This window comes from Lithobates pipiens, unplaced genomic scaffold (genome assembly GCF_037356315.1).
Source record: "Lithobates pipiens isolate NorthernLeopardFrog02 unplaced genomic scaffold, aLitPip1_a1.2 Scaffold_13, whole genome shotgun sequence".
NCBI classification, from domain to species: domain Eukaryota; kingdom Metazoa; phylum Chordata; class Amphibia; order Anura; family Ranidae; genus Lithobates; species Lithobates pipiens.
In genome coordinates this window covers 204,681,109-204,700,566 of record NW_027507718.1, presented here as the reverse complement: position 1 = coordinate 204,700,566, position 19,458 = coordinate 204,681,109, and the positions used below count along the sequence as shown (strand labels likewise).

Genomic DNA, 19,458 nt, shown 5'->3' with positions numbered 1-19,458 from the left:
AAAGAACGAGGTTTTGCCTGTAATGCTTCTCCTTGCAGGGCTGGACCCAGGGCTTGGGTCATGCTTACATTACCTAAAGTTCTTCCTGGCGGGTTGCTAATAAAGGTCCAAGGGAGTGGAACCCCGATAAAAAGGGACCCAGTCCTTGAAGGTTTGCTAAACACAGCCCGCCATGATGGGTGAAGGTCGGATCTGTCTGTTAAATCCGCAGAATACTGCGGCGAAGATAAGGTAAGAGAAAAAGCCTAGGAACTATGAAAGTCCACCTATGGTTTTTGGCAAGCCAGGGTGAATCATTGAAACCAATTGTTGGTGTGGCTGCTTCTCACATCTCAGCCCCTCTATACGTGACCGAAGATGCCTTTTCCTCCACCATATTGGGGCTAGAGGGAATATTGGCGGCTTTAATCGCATCCTCCATCCAAAAGGATAGGAAGCATGTTAAATCCCCATCCCCCCATCTTAGTCCCTTTACCAAGGGGAAAGTGGGTAGAGGATGAGGTGTTACCCTCAGACGATCGGGAAAAAAGACAAACCGATTACTTCTCTGCGGAGGAAACAGTGGATGAACGCTTTTCAGCCTCACAATCTGAGAAATTGCTGGTAAAATCTCTTACGGAGATGGTTTTTCAATTTCAAGCTAACCCTAACGGAGTCAGCTGAAAGTTCTGTTTCTTCTTTGGGTTCCTTTAAAACCTTTTACAGCCTTTGCTTGCGTTTCCTGTCCATGTATTACTAGAGCAGCTTATATATGCTAAATGTCATTACCCGGATAAGCATTTTCTCCCTCCAAAGAGATTCTCAGTTCTCTATCCTATGGAGGAACAATGCACCAAAAAATTGAATGTACCAGCAGTTGGCGCTATGATTTCCAGTGTGAATAAAAGTCTAACTTGTCCAGTAGACAATGCACAAATGCTTAAGGATCCAACAGATGGGGCGTGGCCGGATGTAGACCGAGGAGAACGTGTGGTGCTGGAGCTCCTGCCATCCTGATTGTTAATCCTGTGCCATCCTTCGCCTGTCTGCCCTTAGGGACGGCCAAAGTGTTTCTTGCCCGCTGCTGACATTCCGCTGGGCTGCGGGGAGACGTTCTTGGAGCGGCGAGCGGTGTCCCAGGCGGCCTCAAGGCTTGCGGCCTAGCTGCTCTGCGGTGTCCGGCCGCCATCTTGCGGCCTGTGGAGCCTCCGGACCTGCCGCGGTGGAGTGCCGAGTGCGGGGATCGGCCGCACGGGCGCGCTTCACGAAGGGGAAGGGGAACCATCCTTGGGCCTCACTGCCGAAAACGGATGCTGTGAAGGCCACGATCCGTCCCAAACGGCCGCGCAGCGGCGCCTGCATTGCGGGGAGGACTGTCTGCTGTGTGGGGGCCCTGTGTTCACTTTGCTGGCCGGTGAGTCTTTAACTGGGGGGCATTGCTCCTTGCACGAGAAGCGGTGGAGAGAGGAGAGGGGGAGAGGGTAGCAGCCCTGGTGACATTTTCTGCTGCTTAACCTGCTGCACAGCTGCCTTGCATTGACTGTCTGTCTTAAAGGGCCATACTCCACCTTCCCTGTATCTGGCAAGACTGTATGCTTTCTGTCCAGTTCTGTTTATGACAGTGAGTGGCTCGTGGGCTACAAGAATTGTGTTGTTTTTTGTCATCATCATTCACTGCTACATCCCAGTGGTTACCTATCCTTAAAGGGCCGCACCACCCTCTCTACTCACCAGTGTATTTACAGCCAGCTTACTCGCTATCTTTTCCTCATGCCCTCCAAAGGCAAGTCTGCAGCTAAGAAAGCAGCGTTACAGCTACAGACCCCTGGTGACTTTCTAAATCAATTTAAGGCTCTCATGGCAGATATGGAGCAGGCGGCCCCACCAGAGGCTAACGCATCTGCACCCACGGCACCTCCCACTAATGATACCACAGTTATTCTTGCAGCGATTGAGCAAAGCAGAACTTCTTTGTTGGTGCGTATAGATCACCTAGCGGAGGAATGCAACCTTATAAGAGCAGATTTTGATAAATTCCGGGGCAGGCTCTCGGAGACTGAATCGCGCATCTCTGCGACGGAGGACACCACTAACCGCCACGATGTGGCCATCCAAGCACTGCAGCGCACGGTCCAGACTCTGGTGGCCAAGTCCGATGACGCCGAAAACCGCCTGCGCAGAAACAATGTCAGGGTCTTGGGCCTACCGGAGGGGGCGGAAGGGGACCGTCCGGCTGAATTCGCTGAAGGTTTCTTCAAATCGTTGCTTAATCTGACTGATGTCCCTCCAACGTATGTGGTCGAGAGAGCTCACAGGGTCCCGACAAGTCGGGGTCCTCCGGGGGCCCCCCCCAGACCGTTTTTGGTACGCTTTCTCAATTTTCGGGACCGGGATCGGATCCTACGTGAGGCCCGCCAACATCCAGACTCTGCCTTTTGAAAACACAGTGGTGCACTTGTATCCTGATTTCTCTGCGGATCTTCAGAGACGACGCAAGACCTTTACAGATGTCAGGAGGAGGCTCCGTGAGCGTGAGATGAAATATTCTATGCTTTATCCCAGCCGGTTACGGGTGCAACATGGAGGATCGGTGAAATTCTTTGAGTCTCCCGCAGAAGTGGATCAATGGCTGCAATCTCTGTAACTGGCCTGCCATGACACTCCTGATCATTAAGTGGCGGTTTGATTTGTAGCTGCTTACTCCTCTTTTTTTCTTTTTCTTCTTCGTGGTTGCCGTGTATGGTTGGTACCCCCAGTCGGGGGGGCCTGCCCTCTCTACACTGATGTCCCTGGCTGGAATATCCTTGATTTCTACCAAGAAGCATGACGCACTTTGGCCAGGGTGGGGGGCGGCGGTCGGAGGCAGCTTCTTCCATACATTTTCCTGCAGGCTCCCTTCCTCGGGTGGGGCAGCCTGTCATGGTCGCCTCTATCATTTTTTGTGCTTACCCCCATCTGGGCGGCACGGGCTTTCCGGATACCCGTACTGAGGGTCGGACGGGCTGTGAAGGGAGTTGGAGCTCCAGGCACATGAACACTATGTCCGTGTTATTTTGGACTCTTGACCCCTCTTTTTTCTTGGTTATAGGGGTTTTCTTACTTTTTGTCTTGTGGTCCTTTTTGACCCATCAAGGCTATGCCTTCCGGGACTGTTTTTGGACTCAGTTTGGGGTTAGGCTGCGTGTACATGTTTTTTTGTGTTGTTACACGGCAGCAGGGTGTTTTTGGGGTTTACGGGGTAATGGGTGTAATAGGTGCAGCCCTCCAAGGTAAATGGTTTATCTATATGTTTGATGTTGTCTCTGAATTCAGTCTGCCGGTGTATGTATTACTGCTTTTGTTGGTACTGTATCCACCGTCTAACGAGTTATATGGGGAATGATGGCGGGATCGGGGTTTAATGTAATTTCATGGAATGTTAGAGGTCTTAATGATAAATTCCGTAGAGCTTTAATGTTTCAATATCTAAAAACGTTCCATCCTCATGTGGTGTTTTTGCAGGAGACGCATTTGGATGGGAGCAGGGTGCTGGCCTTACGCAGGGCCTGGGTGCAGAGAGCGTTACATGCTACCTACTCTACCTACTCCAGGGGAGTATCAATTTTAATCAGTAAGGCGGTACCGTGCACCATTCACCATGTGATCTCAGACCCGGGTGGTAGGTTTTTGGTGGTTGTGGCGGATGTGGGTGCGTGCAAAATGGTATTGGTGAATGTGTATATCCCACCCCCCTTTCAGATCCAGATCCTATATGACCTTTTGGGTAAACTGGCGCCTTATATGCATCTCCCTCTCCTTATAGCCGGGGACTTTAATGCTATCCTCTCTACTGCCTTGGACTCGTCCAATGCCTCTAGGGTGGCGTCGGCCGATCTCTCTGCCTGGGCGGCGGTTGCTTCCCTGACGGAACTTTGGCGTTGGAAAAACCCTGTCACCAGAGGTTACTCATATTTGTCTAAAACTCATAAATCCTCCTCGAGAATTGATTTAGCATTTGCAAATACTTCTATGCTGCAATTAGTGGGGGGGGCACAATATCTAGCGGGGGGTATTTCAGACCATTCGCCTTTGTCAATTCATATAGGATCCGCTGTTGGTCCTACGGGGAGGGGGTGGAGATTAAACCCGGGGTGGTTGGAGGTGGAGGAGGTGTCCTCTCATGTAGCGCCACACTTTGCACATTATTGGGAGGATAACGAGGGGTCTGCCGACGCCGCCATAGTTTGGGATGCTTTTAAGGCCTGCATGCGGGGGCACTATATTTCAGCCATTAAATCCCATAATCAGATAGATCAGGAGTTGCAGGACAGGGAGAGGGTGTGTGCTATGGAGCACGCGAATAATCAGTCTGATGTCACTTATGGCGCACTGCTGGAGGCAAGGCGTGCTCTGGCACTTCATTACTCTGATCTAACACACACATCTAGGACAAAAATGGCTGAATCCATCTTTGAACAAGGGGATAAGAACGGTAAACTGTTGGCCATGCTGGTGGCTGAGCAACGGGTACAGACTAATATCCCCTGTATCAAGAACACTCAGGGTGACTTGTTGACAAACCCGACGGACATACTGGACACATTTGTGGAGTACTACAGGACTCTGTACGCACCCATTCCGACTTATGACATGGCGGAGTTAGACGGGGTGTTGGCATCGTTGCAGATACCGAGGCTGTCTGAGGCGGATAGGGACTCTTTGGAGGCTGCCATAACGACGGAAGAAATTGAAAAAGCTATTAGGTCCTTTCCTCCCCGTAAGTCCCCAGGGCCTGACGGCTTCTGCATAGAGTGGTATAGACAGCATCTTGAAGAATTGGTTCCTAGACTAAAAAACCTATATGACTACTGTTTAGAGCACAGGTGTCTCCCGGCTTCTTTGCTGGAGGCACAGGTGATCTTGCTGCCGAAGCCGGGCAAGGACCCCCTATTATGCTCGTCATATCGACCGATTGCACTGCTGAACCAGGACTTAAAAATCTTAACCAAGGTACTGGCTACCCGACTCTCTCAGGTTATCACGACTCTGGTGGATATAGATCAGACGGGTTTCATACCGCAGAAATCTACTGATACTAATCTACGCAGATTGTTTGCCCACCTACAGATTGAACATGCAGACAGGGGATCTAGAGTGGTAGTTTCCCTGGATATGGCCAAGGCCTTTGATTCAGTAGACTGGCAATACATGTTGACAGTTCTGCGGAAAATGGGCTTTGGGGAGATCTATGTGACCTGGATCTCTTTGCTTTACAGTTCTCCACGGGCGGGTATCAAGATGGCTAACTCAGTTTCACCCCAATTTGGCGTTCGCAGGGGCACACGTCAGGGGTGTCCATTATCCCCATTCTTATTTGCTTTGGCGATAGAACCGCTGGCTATAGCCCTGAGGCTATCACCTGGGGTGGGAGCACTGGAGGTGGGGGGCATTAGGGAATGTGTAGCGCTGTATGCAGACGACATGCTTCTCTTCTTGAAGGATGCAGGGCCATCTTTAGAGGCGGTGTTTGGGGTGCTCGACAAATTTGCTGAGTTCTCCGGGCTCCGGGTCAATTGGGAGATATCCAACGTGCTGGCTATTGACGAGGAGGCGCGGGAGTCGGCGACTACTAGGGTTCCCATCGCCTGGGTGCAAGAATTTAAATACTTGGGAGTGAGAGTCTCACCAAAAGTGGGCGACTTTATGTCTCTGAATCTCCTTCCCTTGCTGGTCAGGGTGAAAGGACAGCTGGATGCTTGGAAGCATCTGCCGCTGTCCCTCATCGGTAGGGTTAATTTGCTCAAAATGAAGGTTCTGCCTGTTTTCCTTTACCTTTTACGTAATTCCCCTATTTGGGTTCCTTGCTCTTTTTTCCGGAGGGTTAATAGTCTCTTCGGATCCTTTTTATGGGCCGCTGCGCACCCCCGCATAAGTCTCCGGGTTTTGCAAGAGCCATGGGGTCAAGGTGGCTTGGCATTGCCGGATCTTTTTAAATATTATTTGGCTGGGCAAATGGTGGTCGCTAGACGGTGGCTGACACGGGAGGATGGGGATTCGGCGAATGTACTGGAGGCGGCCCTTTTGGGCTCCTATGAGAGCCTGTCTTATCTGGTGTATAGAGGTTCCGGGGCCTCACTAGCTCTGACGGCCTCTATGCGGGCAACGATACGGGCCTGGGAAAAAGCGCAGACTTTGTTGAAACAGCCGGAGGGGAGTTGGTCTCCTGACACTCCTCTATGGTTTAATCCTAAATTGCCACATTTTGGGGGCATACCAGATCCGGTGATATGGGCCTGGGTGGGCGTTAAGCAACTGAAGCATGTGGTGAGTGGGGGGCAGCTCCTGACGTTTGATCAGCTTAAGGTTAATCATGATCTTCCAAACTGGTATTTTTTTAGATACCTGCAGTTGCGGCACGCTTTTCTCTCTCAGTTCGGACCTGGGGTTTTGCGGGTGGGAGTCTCGCCTTTGGAGACTGTGCTGCGGACAGAGGACCTGGAAAAGCCTCTCTCCGTTGTGTATAGCATGCTGTTTCCGGACAGGCCGAAGCCTGTTTAGAACTGTAGGGAGGTTTGGAGTGCTTTAATACCTGACTTTGGAGGGGAGGATTGGGACGACATGTGGGGACACCCGTTTCAGACCCTAGTATCGACTAGAGACAGACTTATCCAGTTTAAAATTCTGTATAGAGTATATTATACCCCAGCCAGACTGGCTAGGATTTACGGTACTGGTGCGGGGGGGTGCTGGCGCTGCACAGCTGACCGAGCTGATTTTGACCATGTGTTTTGGCAGTGCCCGCGGATTGAGGAGTTCTGGAAGGGAGTGACACAGGTTATACAATCTGTCCTTGTGGTGCCGATTCCAGTCACAGTTGCGGTATGTTTGCTCGGACTGGTGGAGGGGTTGGCACCTCGAAGGGCACAGAGGACTCTGATTTCTCTGGCGCTGTTCTATGCACGCAAAGCTATCCTGTTGTGTTGGAAGAAACCCGAACCTCCTACGGTTTCTTATTGGAAAGGTTTAATTAATAAAGCTTTGCCATTATACAAAGCCACCTATCTTAGCAGAGGGTGCCCTAACAAATTTGAGAGGGTGTGGCGGTGCTGGCTTGATGCCGCAGATACTGTGAATTAATTGCTAGGCGAGGGGTTTTCTCCTTGTGGGTCGGGCAAGGGGCGGGGCAGGGAGGTGCTTTCCCTCGGATTTCCCCATTTTAAGTGGTTCTTTATTTAGTTACGGTACGGGCTATGTGTTTCTTATATATGTGGTACTGTTGATGTTTATAGACTGAACTAAGCGGAAGGATGGAGGGCTGCACAGGCGGGAGGTTGGTTGGGTGGGGGGAGGTGGAGGGTGGAAGGGAGGGGGGGGGGGGGTTGGGAAGGTTTTTGGGACCGTTTGGTATGTTTGGTATGTTTGTTTGTTATTAATGTATTGAAAACCTTTAACCACTTGGGATCCGCGCTATTGCAAAATGACGGCAACAGCGCGGACCCACATTTCCGGGACTACGTCTATTGACGTAGTCCCGGTTACGAGCGGCCTGCGCGCCCCCTGAGGGGCGCACGCGGCGCGCTCTGTGATCGGCGAGTCCGTGAGACTCGCCTGATCACCGATCCGTGTAAGGGGTCGATCCCGACCCCTTATCACGTGATCAGCTGTCAGCCAATGACAGCTGATCATGTGATAAAACGGAGCCGGTAATCGGCTAGTATTCCTCCTCGCGCTGACAGCGCGAGGAGAAAAAAAAAAAGCCGATCGCCGGCGGCCGTGTTCGGGACATCAGTCCCGATCACGGCCAGCAATTTAAACGGACACCTGCCCCCTGCCAGTGCCCACCTGCCACCCGCAGTGCCATCCTGAAATAAAGTAAGTGCCCCCCTGTCAGTGCCACCCAGCAGTGCCCATAGTGCCCACAGTGCCACCCAGCAGTGCCCACAGTGCCACCCACAGTGCCACCCAGCAGTGCCACCAAAAATCTGCCTCAAAGGTGCTGCACCCCAGTGCCGCCCATCAGTGCCCAGCAGTGCCGCCCATCAGTGCCCAGCAGTGCCGCCCATCAGTGCCCAGCAGTGCCACCTATCAGAGCCACCTATCAGTGCCACCTATCAGTGCCCATCAGTCCCATCTATCTGTGGTACCTATCAGTGCCCATCCGTGCCACCCATCCGTGCCACTTATCCGTGCCATCTTATCTGTGCCCATCTTTGCCCATCAGTGCCGCCTTATCTGTGCCCATCGGTGCCGCCTTATCTGTGCCTATTAGTGCCGCCTTAACTATGCCTATCAGTGCCCACCAGTGCAGCCCATCAGTGCCCACCAATGCAGCCCATCAGTGCCCACCAATGCAGCCTATCAGTGCCGCCTAATCAGCGCACTTCAATGAAGGAGAAAAATGACCCGTTTGCAAAATTTTATAACAAACTATTAAAACATGATTTTTTTTTTTTTTTTTTTTTTGCATCTTTTTTTGTTTGTTTAGCAAAAAATAAAACTCCGAGCTGTAACTAAATACCACCAAAAGAAAGCTCTATTTGTGGGGAAAAAAATGATAAAAATTTCATTTGGGTACAGTGTTGTATGACCGCGTAATTGTCACTCAAAGTGCATCAGCGCTGAAAGCTGAAAATTGGTCTGGGACTGAGGGGGGTTTAAGTGCCCAGTAAGCAAGTGGTTAATAAAAATAAATTTATAAAAAAAAAAGGATCCAACAGATAAAAGATTGGAATTCCTGTTAAAATCATCTTTTTCTTTGGCAGGTTTGCGGTTACTCAGCCTGCAATTGCTGCAATAGGCATCTATCAGTCCCTAAAGGACCAGTTTAGACAGGCCCTTAATGAGGTTACTGTACAGCAAGCCCGGGATTTGGAAAACTACCAAGAACATAATGTTTTGCCATAGACGTCATTAAAGATTGTATTCACCAGGCATCCCGCCTTGTGCTTGTACTAGTACACATGCATAGAATCCTGTGGTTAAAAAAAATGGTCAGCCGAAGCACCATGCAAAAAGCTCCTGACTGGTTTTCCTTTTTATTTTTTTATTTTTATTCTTTATTTTCCAAATTTTCCAGGTTTTACGCTCATTTACAAAAAATATAAGCAATATACCATAATTAATACAACATCGTTTCTTTAAGAAAAACTTCCTTTTCCCTCCAGCCTCTCCCCCCCCCCCCCCCCCCCCATCTCTCACTCGATCCTTCCCCGAGTATTTCTTACTAACATTACAGCATCTTCAAATAACTTTTCAGTTTTTTCAAATTGTATCCAAAGCCGCCACTTATTCCGATACCTCTCCTCTGAATAATCCGATTTGTATATTGTCTCTTCGATATTTCGTATCCTTTCTAATCTTTCTACCCACTCCTTCATCAAGGGAGGATCCTGTTTTCTCCATCTTCGCGGTATCAATGCCTTAGCAGAGTTCAATAAGCAAGGGATCAGAGAGTGCCCATACTCTCTCTCCCCTTTTTCAGGGTCATGAAATATGTGCAAAGGTACCGAGCAACCTCTCCAACACTTTGAGGGGTTCTCACCACTAATTTTATTTCCTTGCTGTGGAGTTATATACCACCTTGTTAAAAGTTTATACGACATCTCTCTTGTTTGTGAGTCTATAGCGACCGAGTATGTTCGTCTGATAATCCTATTTCTCTGATGGTCATTACTTTTTTTTTTTATAAAATTCTTTTTATTATTTCGTCATAAAACTTATACAATACAAACAGTGAACACCTCAACTGGAGGCATTCATCCGGCCGGCCGCCGTTAACTAACAACGTACAACTAGCTATCCCCCCAAAAACCCCCCACCCCCCCTCCCCCCCTGGTCACAGCTCGATCATCTGACGGATTTATCCGTTGTCTGACATCACCCTAGCAAGGTATCCTCAGTATCATACCTTCAGTTGTCATACTCCCCCAGATGTGATACAGAAGTCACGAAATCACCACCCAGCCATCTCAACAGTAACACGCCCAGCACCCGAGCAACCATGTGAGTTCAGGCCCTCTCATCCCACTGTTGACTCAGCGTTGAACCACGTGTGCCATACTTTGTCGAATTTCTTCATGCACCCCCTAGCCATATAGGTGGCCTTGTAAAAGGGCAGCATCGAGTTGATCAAACCCTTCCAGAAGGAGACCTCAGGAGCCCTGGCTTTCTTCCAATGCAGCAGTATGGCTTTCCTGCCATAAAATAATAACACATTCAGCATTGTGCGCATAGCCCTGGAAGGGACTACCTCCTCCACCAACCCCAATAAACACACACGGATTGTTAAGGGGACTGGTACCTGTATTAAATCAGTTATGCAAGAGACTACCACCTCCCAAAATTTCTGTATCTGAGGGCATCCCCAGAAGATGTGATCCGCATCTGCAGGTGTGTGGGTGCAGCGCCAGCATTCCGCCGACACTGTCGGGTAAATCTTGTGCAATCTGGCCGGAGTAAAATAACACCTATGCAGGAACTTGAACTGGATTAACCTATCCCGAGCAGACACCAAGTGCCTAAACGGTTGGAGCCACATAGAGTCCCAGTCCTCCCCCCTCACCTCCGGGACCTCCACCGCCCATTTATCCCTGCATTTAACAATCGCCCGAGGTGTGGATGCAAACATTGCCTTGTACGTGAGCGATAGAGGCTTTATCAGACTCTCGCTCCGTATCAGAGTCTCGAGCGAAGAAGGGAGCGACTCCACTCTCACCACTCGAAACTGAACTTGATAAGCATGTCGGATCTGCAAGTACCTGAATAAGTACCTATTAGGGAGGTCATGCCTTGCCTGCAATTGAGGGAACGCAAGCAACTCCCCAAACGTGGTTATGTCCCCTACCGTTTTAATACCTTTCGTCGCCCATAGCATAGGATCCGGCAAGTTATAAAAGTGGGGTAGTGTGGGGTTCATCCACAAAGGGGTCGATGGGGACACCCCCCGGAAGGATGGGCATGCCAACCTGACCGCCGCCCCCCATGCCTTAATGGTGGCCTTCATCGTGTCCGTTAGGGGCAATTCAGACCGGAGACCCCTAAACAGGGCGAACCGGAGACTCTCCAGGGAACCCAGCTGAGCAGCCTCCAGCACGTTTGCAGCATCCCCCTCATCGGCTGTCAGCCATCTATGTGCAAACACCAGCTGACCAGCTAAATAATATTTATGATAATCGGGTAACGCTAGTCCCCCCTGGTCAGTCGGTTCCTGCAACGCTCCAATGCCCACCCTTGGGGTCCCGGGGGCCCAAATGAAAGACGTGACAATGCTATTAATCTTTTGGAAATACGATTTCGGAACCCACACAGGAGCATGTCTAAGGAAGTACAAAATAATTGGAAGAAATTTCATCTTCAGTAGACTAATTCTCCCTGCAAGGGACAACGGCAATTTAGCCCAGGCCTGAACCTTTTTCTTGAGTAATGGGATCAGAGGGAGTAAGTTCAAAGACAAATAGTCCCGGACATTGGCTGAGAGTCTCACCCCTAAATATTTCATTGACTCGACCCACTGCAACGGTAACGCGGGATCCGCCCTCCCCCGGGCCCCCTGATCTATTGGCAGGATAGAGGATTTACTCCAGTTCACCCTGAGCCCTGAGAAGCCAGCGAAGCGGTCAATAAGTTGTAATGCCACCCTCAGCGACGCTCCCGGGTCATTAAGAAAAAGCAGCATATCGTCTGCATAAAGTGCTAAGGTCTCCCTCACCGTGCCCACAGTGATAGGAACAACCTCGGGAGAGGTGCGCAAGGCTATCGCCAGGGGTTCCAGGGCCAGGGCGAACAAAAACGGGGATAAGGGACAACCTTGTCTGGTTCCCCTACCTACCTCGAAAAACCCAGAGAGGGAGGAGCCCACTCTGACAGCCGCTCTCGGACTCCGGTACAACATAGACACCCATTTCCTAAATTGAGGGCCGAAACCCAAGGCCTTCAACACCGCGGACATGTATACCCAGTCCACAGAGTCGAAGGCCTTTTCAAAATCAATCGAAACCACCACCCTCGACCCAGTGTCCCGTGGGGAAATCTGCAAGTGCGTAAACAACCTTCTTAAATTTGTGTCCGTAGACTTTCCCGGCATAAAGCCCGTTTGGTCAATATTAACAATAGTGGGCAGTACCGTAGCCAGCCTAGTGGCCAGTACTTTGGTGAGAATTTTGAGATCCATATTTAGAAGCGCTATTGGCCTATATGAAGCACACTCTGTAGGATCCTTGCCCGGTTTCAGTAGAAGGACCATGTAGGCCTCCATCATGGATTGTGGGAGAGCACCATTGTCATGACAGTAGGCTAAAAGGGAGTTAATTCTGGGAGCTAATAATTCCACATTGGCCCTGTAGAACTCCGCTGGAAAACCATCCGGACCCGGCGCTTTATTGGGGGGAAATGTAAAAATTGCCCCTTGAATCTCCTTAAGAGTTATCTTAGCTTCCAAAAATTCTTTGTCTACAGTGGATAGTTGCGGAATCGGGAGGGTTTCCAGCAGAGCCCCCAAGGCCACAGGATCATAGGGAGGGATGGGGGAATATAGCCCGGAGTAATAAGACACGAACTCCCGCAGAATCTGTTCAGGGACGGTGATCAAGTTCCCCGTCCCATCCCGGATTGCCAGTATACACGTAGGGGGAGGACGCTCCGCCACCAGCATCGCCAAAAGCTTTCCGTTTTTATCCCCTTCCGCGAACACCGTCTGAGCAGTCTTCGTCAATTCCACCCTGGCCTGTCCCGTAAAATGTAAGGACACAGCTCTCCTAGCCGTCAACAAGGCCCCATACGATTCCTCAGAATGAGAATCCGCATGCGCCTCTGCCTCCCGTCGCTCCCGAAGCGCCAACTCCTCAACGTCCTCGCTATCCGACTTCCGCGCAACTTTAATGGCAGATACAAACTCCTGATGGTCATTACTTAAGGGGCCAATTTCTCTTTCCCACTTCTCTAAATAGGAAGGGTAATTATGATCTACTACATCTATTAGGATTTTATATATTTTTGAGATCCTTTTTTCAAGGCATTGACGGCTCACTAGTAGCTTCTCCAGGGGTCTGAGTTGCTCCTTACCCCGCAATGGCTGTGGTAAAGACTGAGTGAAATGGTATAATTGTGAATATCTCCATTTGTCTAATGGCTTATGTCCCCACTTCCCTATAATTTCCTCATATGTGCATAATCTATTTCCTTCCATAACATCCTGTAATTTAATATTATCTTTCTTAGCCCATCTGTTAAAATATATGTATTCCTCTTGTCCTGGTGTGAAAAATTTAGTGTCCAGTAACGGAATTTAATGGTGAGTTGTGCTCCCAATTATGTCTCTTATTTATTGTGTCCCAGACCCGAAGTGAACTTTTTGTCAATATACTTGTGCTATGCCCTAATTCTCTATATCTTGCAGGTATCCATATTAACTCCCCTATTTCCTTTTTTACTTAACTTAAATTCTAGTTCCACCCAGTCCTTCCCCTTTTTATTATGAATCCAATCTGTGATTCGTGATATTGCTATTGCCTCCTAATACTTTTTAAAATCGGGCACTGCCAACCCTCCTCCGTCCTTTCTTCTTGTCAGAGTGTAAAAAGCCACCCTCGCCGCTTTATTTTTTCCCTATAAATCTTTTAATCATGGTTTTTAGTTTATTTAAATATGCTTGTGGTAATAATATTGGGACCATTTGACCTGTATATGTAAATATTGGTAAGATAAACATTTTGTCTACATTTATTCTCCCTACCCATGATAAAGCTTTATATCAGGGGTGTCCAAACTTTTTTCAAAGAGGGCCAGATTTGATAAAGTGAACATGCACGAGGGCCGACCATTTTGCCTGACATTCTTTGAACCATTAAAAATCGGTCTAAGTGTGTTCGTTCGAGCACTAATACATGGCCCAACAAGAATTCTCTTGCCTTTGTGGCTGTGTGTGTTGAAGAGATGAGCTTGGGCGTGTTATTTGGATATACCGTATTTATTGGCGAATAAGAGGGAAGTTTCAGGAAAAAAAAACTTAAAATTTTAAATAAAAAAACTCTGAAGCAAAATAAGGGTCAGTGCCCATCTGCGCTCCCACCATTGCCAGGAATGCAGCCACCATTGCCAGGAATGCAGCCACCATTAGCCAGGAATGCAGCCACCATTAGCCAGGAATGCAGCCACCATTAGCCAGGAATGCAGCCACCATTAGCCAGGAATGCAGCCACCATTAGCCAGGAATGCAGCCACCATTAGCCAGGAATGCAGCCACCATTAGCCAGGAATGCAGCCACCATTAGCCAGGAATGCAGCCACCATTAGCCAGGAATGCAGCCACAATTAGCCAGGAATGCAGCCACCATTAGCCAGGAATGCAGCCACCATTAGCCAGGATTTCACTCACTATTGCCAGGAATGCAGCCACCAATGCCAGGATTTCACTCACTATTAGCCAGGAATGCAGCCACCATTGCCAGGATTTCACATACTATTAGCCAGGAATGCAGCCACCATTGCCAGGATTTCACTCACTATTAGCCAGGAATGCAGCCACCATTGCCAGGATTTCACATAGTATTGCCAGGATTTCACATAGTATTGCCAGGAATGCAGCCACCATTGCCAGGATTTCACTCACTATTGCCAGGAATGCAGCCACCATTGCCAGGATTTCACTCACTATTGCCAGGAATGCAGCCACCATTGCCAGGATTTCACTCACTATTGCCAGGAATGCAGCCACCATTGCCAGGATTTCACTCACTATTGCCAGAAATGCAGCCACCATTGCCAGGATTTCACATACTATTGCCAGGAATGCACCCACCATTGCCAGGATTTCACATACTATTGCCAGGAATGCACCCACCATTGCCAGGATTTCACATACTATTGCCAGGAATGCAGCCACTATTGCCAGGATTTCACTTACTATTGCCAGGATTTCACATACTATTGCCAGGAATGCAGCCACTATTGCCAGGAATGCAGCCACTATTGCCAGGATTTCACTTACTATTGCCAGGAATGCACCCACCATTGCCAGGATTTCACTCACTATTGCCAGGAATGCAGCCACCATTGCCAGGATTTCACATACTATTGCCAGGAATGCAGCCACCATTAGCCAGGATTTCACTCACTATTAGCCAGGAATGTACTTACCATTGCCATTAGTGCAGCCTTGGAGGGGACATGGAGGGGGCTGGACGAGCGCCAAAGAACAGGAGAATCTCCTGTTTTTCACAGCGGCCTCTTTAAGAGAAAGTCCCACCTCCTTTGATGGACAGAACAGTCGTCCAATGGCGGAGATGGGACTTCCTATTACAGAGGCTGCAGTGTAAACAGGAAATACTCCTGTGTGCACAGCGCTCGTACAGCCTCCTATCTCCAATGCAGCCAGACTATATATCTTTTGTGGCCCCGGCACTGGGAGATCGTCGGGGGCCACAAAAGATATATATGTTTAGATTACCAGGCGGGCCGTTCAAAACCGGACCGCGGGCCGCGATTGGCACGCAGGCCGGACTTTGGACATGCCTGCTTTATATTGAATCCTTCCCAAGTGCTGTTTAATTTTGTTCAGAAGGGGAATATAATTGACCTCAAACAGTTCTCCCATCCCTGCCGTCAACCTTATTCCCAAATAAGCTAATTCCTTCGGACACCACCTGAAAGGTAATTTAGTTTGGAGAATACTCTGTTCTTCTGCTGGTATATTTAAATTTTAGTATTTCAGATTTGGTCATGTTGACTTTAAAATTGGAAACTTTCCTGAATTCTGACAATTCCTCCATGATCACCGGAATAGAGGTCCGGGGGTTAGAGATATAGAGCAGAAGATCATCTGCAAAGGCAGCGATCTTATACTCCCCTCACGTCCACCCGTATTTCCTGAATATCTTGATTTTTCCTAATAGCCGCCAGGAGGGGTTCTAACGACAATATAAGTAATAATGGGGAGAGCGGCAACCCTGTCTTGCCCCATTGAAAAGTTCAAGGGGGCAGGACAGGGCCCCATTAATTCTTATTTTGGCTTTAGGGTGGGCATACAGGGCTTCTATCCAGCCCCTCATCCTCTCCCCTAATCCGTACCGTTCCAGCACTTCAAATATGAACCCCCAGCTAACCCTGTCAAATGCCTTTTCAGCATCTATAGACATGAGTACCGTGGGAGCACCCTGCCTTATAGTTTCTTGGCTTAGCATAATGGTCTTTAAAATGTTATCTCGCCCCTCTCTCCCTTGAATAAATCCGACCTGGTCCTTCTGTATCCACTCTGGCACATAGGGTCCTAATCGTTAAGCAATCATTTTTGCAAACAGTTTAATATCTTAGTTTAATAGAGAAATTGGCCTGTAGCTTTCCACTGCCATCGGGTCCTTTGCTTTTCTCAAGATCAGTACCACATGTGTCAGTGTCTCTTCTCTGAATTTTTGACCCTTCCCCACTGCGTTAAAATAATCGCATAGTTTTGGGACTAGCTGTTTCTGGAATTTCTTGTAATATGAGATCGGGAACCCGTCGGGTTTAGGGCATCCTCCCATAGCTGTATTTTTAATCGCTCTCTCAACTTCCTCATTTGATATTGGGACTTCTAATGCTTCCATTTCTATTTGCTTGGCCCTTTATATATCTATCCCCTTCAGGTAATCCTTTATTTCATCTTGTCCTCTGTTCTCTACATTGTCCAGCTGACCGATATTATAAAGGGCCCTATAATATACATAAAACGTGTTCACAATGTCCTCCGGCATATTTTGTGTTCATCCTCGGTCCATGATCTTCCTCTATCTCCAACTGGATCATTACTGGTGCATGATCTGACACTGTTCTTATTTTTATTTCCACCTTCTTAAGTGCCGTCAGGAACAAATGTTCCAAAAAAATATAATCTATTCGAGAGAAGGAGCCATGGACCGGGGAAAAACACGTGTAATCTCTATCCTTTGGGTGTAGCGCCCTCCAGGTATCCTGTAACTGATATGAAGCCAAAGCCCTTAGAAACATTCTCTGCTTAAGTTCAGATGTCCTGAGCCCTCCCCCTGTAGTGTCTATTTTAGGATTCATTCTCCAGTTAACCACTTAAGGACCGCCGCATGCCATTGTACGTCATCACAATGGCATGTACAGGCACAAGCACGTACATGTACGTGCTTGCCTTCCAGCGGGTGGGGGGTCCGATCGGACCCCCTCCCGCTGGATGCGGCGGTCCGGTTCGCTTCAGGAGTGATCCGTGGTGAGGGGATGGCCGTTGGTTTCTGGCCATCCCCTCTTGATCGCTCCTGGCGAATGAGAAGCTTCCTCCCACTGTGTATTGTATACACAGGCAGGGAGGAAGTGATGTCATTCTCCTCGGGGCGGTCTTATTGACCGGACTACGAGGAGAGGACACAGTAAGTCTGCACCAAACACTACACTGACACTAAATAACACACAGGCACACAAACCACCCCCCCACCCGTCACAGTGTCACTGATTGCAGTGATCATTTATTTACTGATCACTGCATTCAGTGTCAGTTGTAAAAGTAAAAACTGTCAGGGCAGTTAGTTTTAGGTCCAGGGTAGCCCCCTACCGCCCCCCAATAAAGATTTAACCCCCTGATTGCCCTTAGAGTAAACCCTTTCACCCCCTTTTTTGCCAGTGTCACTAAGCAATCATTTTTCTGCTCGCTGCATTGGTGTTGCTAGGTAGCTAGTTATTTTTTTAGGTTCACCGCCAGGTTTTTATAGCACTAGGTACCCCCATATACTACCCAATAATGGTTTTAACCCCCTGATTGCCCCTAGTTAACCCTTTCACCAGCGATCACCGTATAAGTGCCACTGGTGACGCTGGTTAGCCAGTTAGTTATTTAGGTTCCCCGTCAGGTTTTTATATAGCGCCAGGGACCCCCATATACTACCTAATAAAAATTTGAACCCTCTGATTGCCCCTAGTTAACCCTTTCACCAGTGATCACCGTATAAGTGTTACGGGTGACTCTGGTTGGTTAGTTTGCTTTTTATAGCATCAGGGCACCCACCATTTATTACCCAATAAAGGTTTAACCCCCTGATCACCCGGCGGGTGATATCAATTAGGTTTTAGGGTCAGGGTCTGCGTCGCCCCAGGCAGCGCTAGGTTAGTGCCAGTACCGCTAACGCCCATGCGCAAAGCATACACCTCCCGTAGTGGTATAGAATCTGAACGGATCAATATCTGATCAGATCTATACTAGCGTCCCCAGCAGTTTAGGGTTCCAAAAAAACGCATTGTTAGCGGGATCAGCCCAGATACCTGCTAGCACCTGCGTTTTGCCCCTCCGCCCAGCCCACCCAAGTGCAGTATCGATCGATCACTGTCACTTACAAAACACTAAACCCATAACTGCAGCGTTCGCAGAGTCAGGCCTGATCCCTGTGATCGCTAACAGTTTTTTTTTTTGGTAGCGTTTTATATTTAAATCCGGAAGGCAGTGCTTGGTTTTCGGGGTCCAGTACGTGGCTAGGCTCCCAAAAAGTCCCCCACATGTGGTATCCCCGTACTCAGGAGAAGCAGCAGAATTTATTTTGGGGTGTAATTTGACTTATGCCCATAGCATGTGTGAGCAATATATCATTTAGTGACAACTTTGTGCAAAAAAATATTTTTTTTTTTAAATTCCTGCAACTTGTGGCAAAATATAAAATATTTCATGGACTCAACATGCCTCTCAGTAAATAGCTTGGGGTCTACTTTCCAAAATGGGGTCATTTGGGGGGGTTTTGTGTTATTTTGGCATTTTATGGCCTTCGAAACTGTGATAGGTAGTGAGGAGTGAAATCAAAAATTTGCACCCTTAGAAACCCTGAAGGCAGTGATTGGTTTTCGGGGTGCCGTACGCGGCTAGACTCCCAAAAAGTCCCACATATGTGGTATCTCCGTACTCAAGAGAAGCAGCAGAATATATTTTGGGGTGCAATTCCACATATAACTATGGCATGTGTGAGCAATATATCATTTAGTGACAACTTTTTGTAAACTTTTTTTTTTTTATTTTTTTTTTTTGTGTCATTATTCAGTCACTTGGGACAAAAAAAAATATTCAATGGGCTCCACATGCCTCTCAGAAATTTCCTTGGGGTGTCTACTTTCCAAAATGGGGTCATTTGGGGGGGTTTGTACTGTCCTGCCATTTTAGCACCTCAAGAAATGAGATAGGCAGTCATAAAAATAAAAGCTGTGTAAATTCCAGAAAATGTACTCTAGTTTGTAGATGCTATAACTTTTGCGCAAACCAAAAAATATACGCTTATTGACATTTTTTTTTACTAAAGACATGTGGCTGAATACATTTTGCCCTAAATGTATGACTAAAATTTAGTTTATTCGATTTTTCTTATAACAAAAAGTAGAAAATATATTTTTTTTTCTCAAAATTTTCGGTCTTTTTCCATTTATATCTCAAAAAATAAAAATCGCAGAGGCAATCAAATACCACCAAAAGAAAGCTCTATTTGTGGGAAGAAAAGGACGCAAATTTAGTTTGGATACAACATTGCATGACCG

The 19,458-nt window shown here is 48.1% G+C and overlaps 1 protein-coding gene across 2 annotated transcripts in view; it reads left to right on the top strand.

The window, feature by feature from the left end:
- Positions 1-19,458, top strand: part of UBA6 (ubiquitin like modifier activating enzyme 6) — a 179,489-nt gene that overhangs the window by 47,278 nt on the left and 112,753 nt on the right. The window lies entirely within an intron of this gene.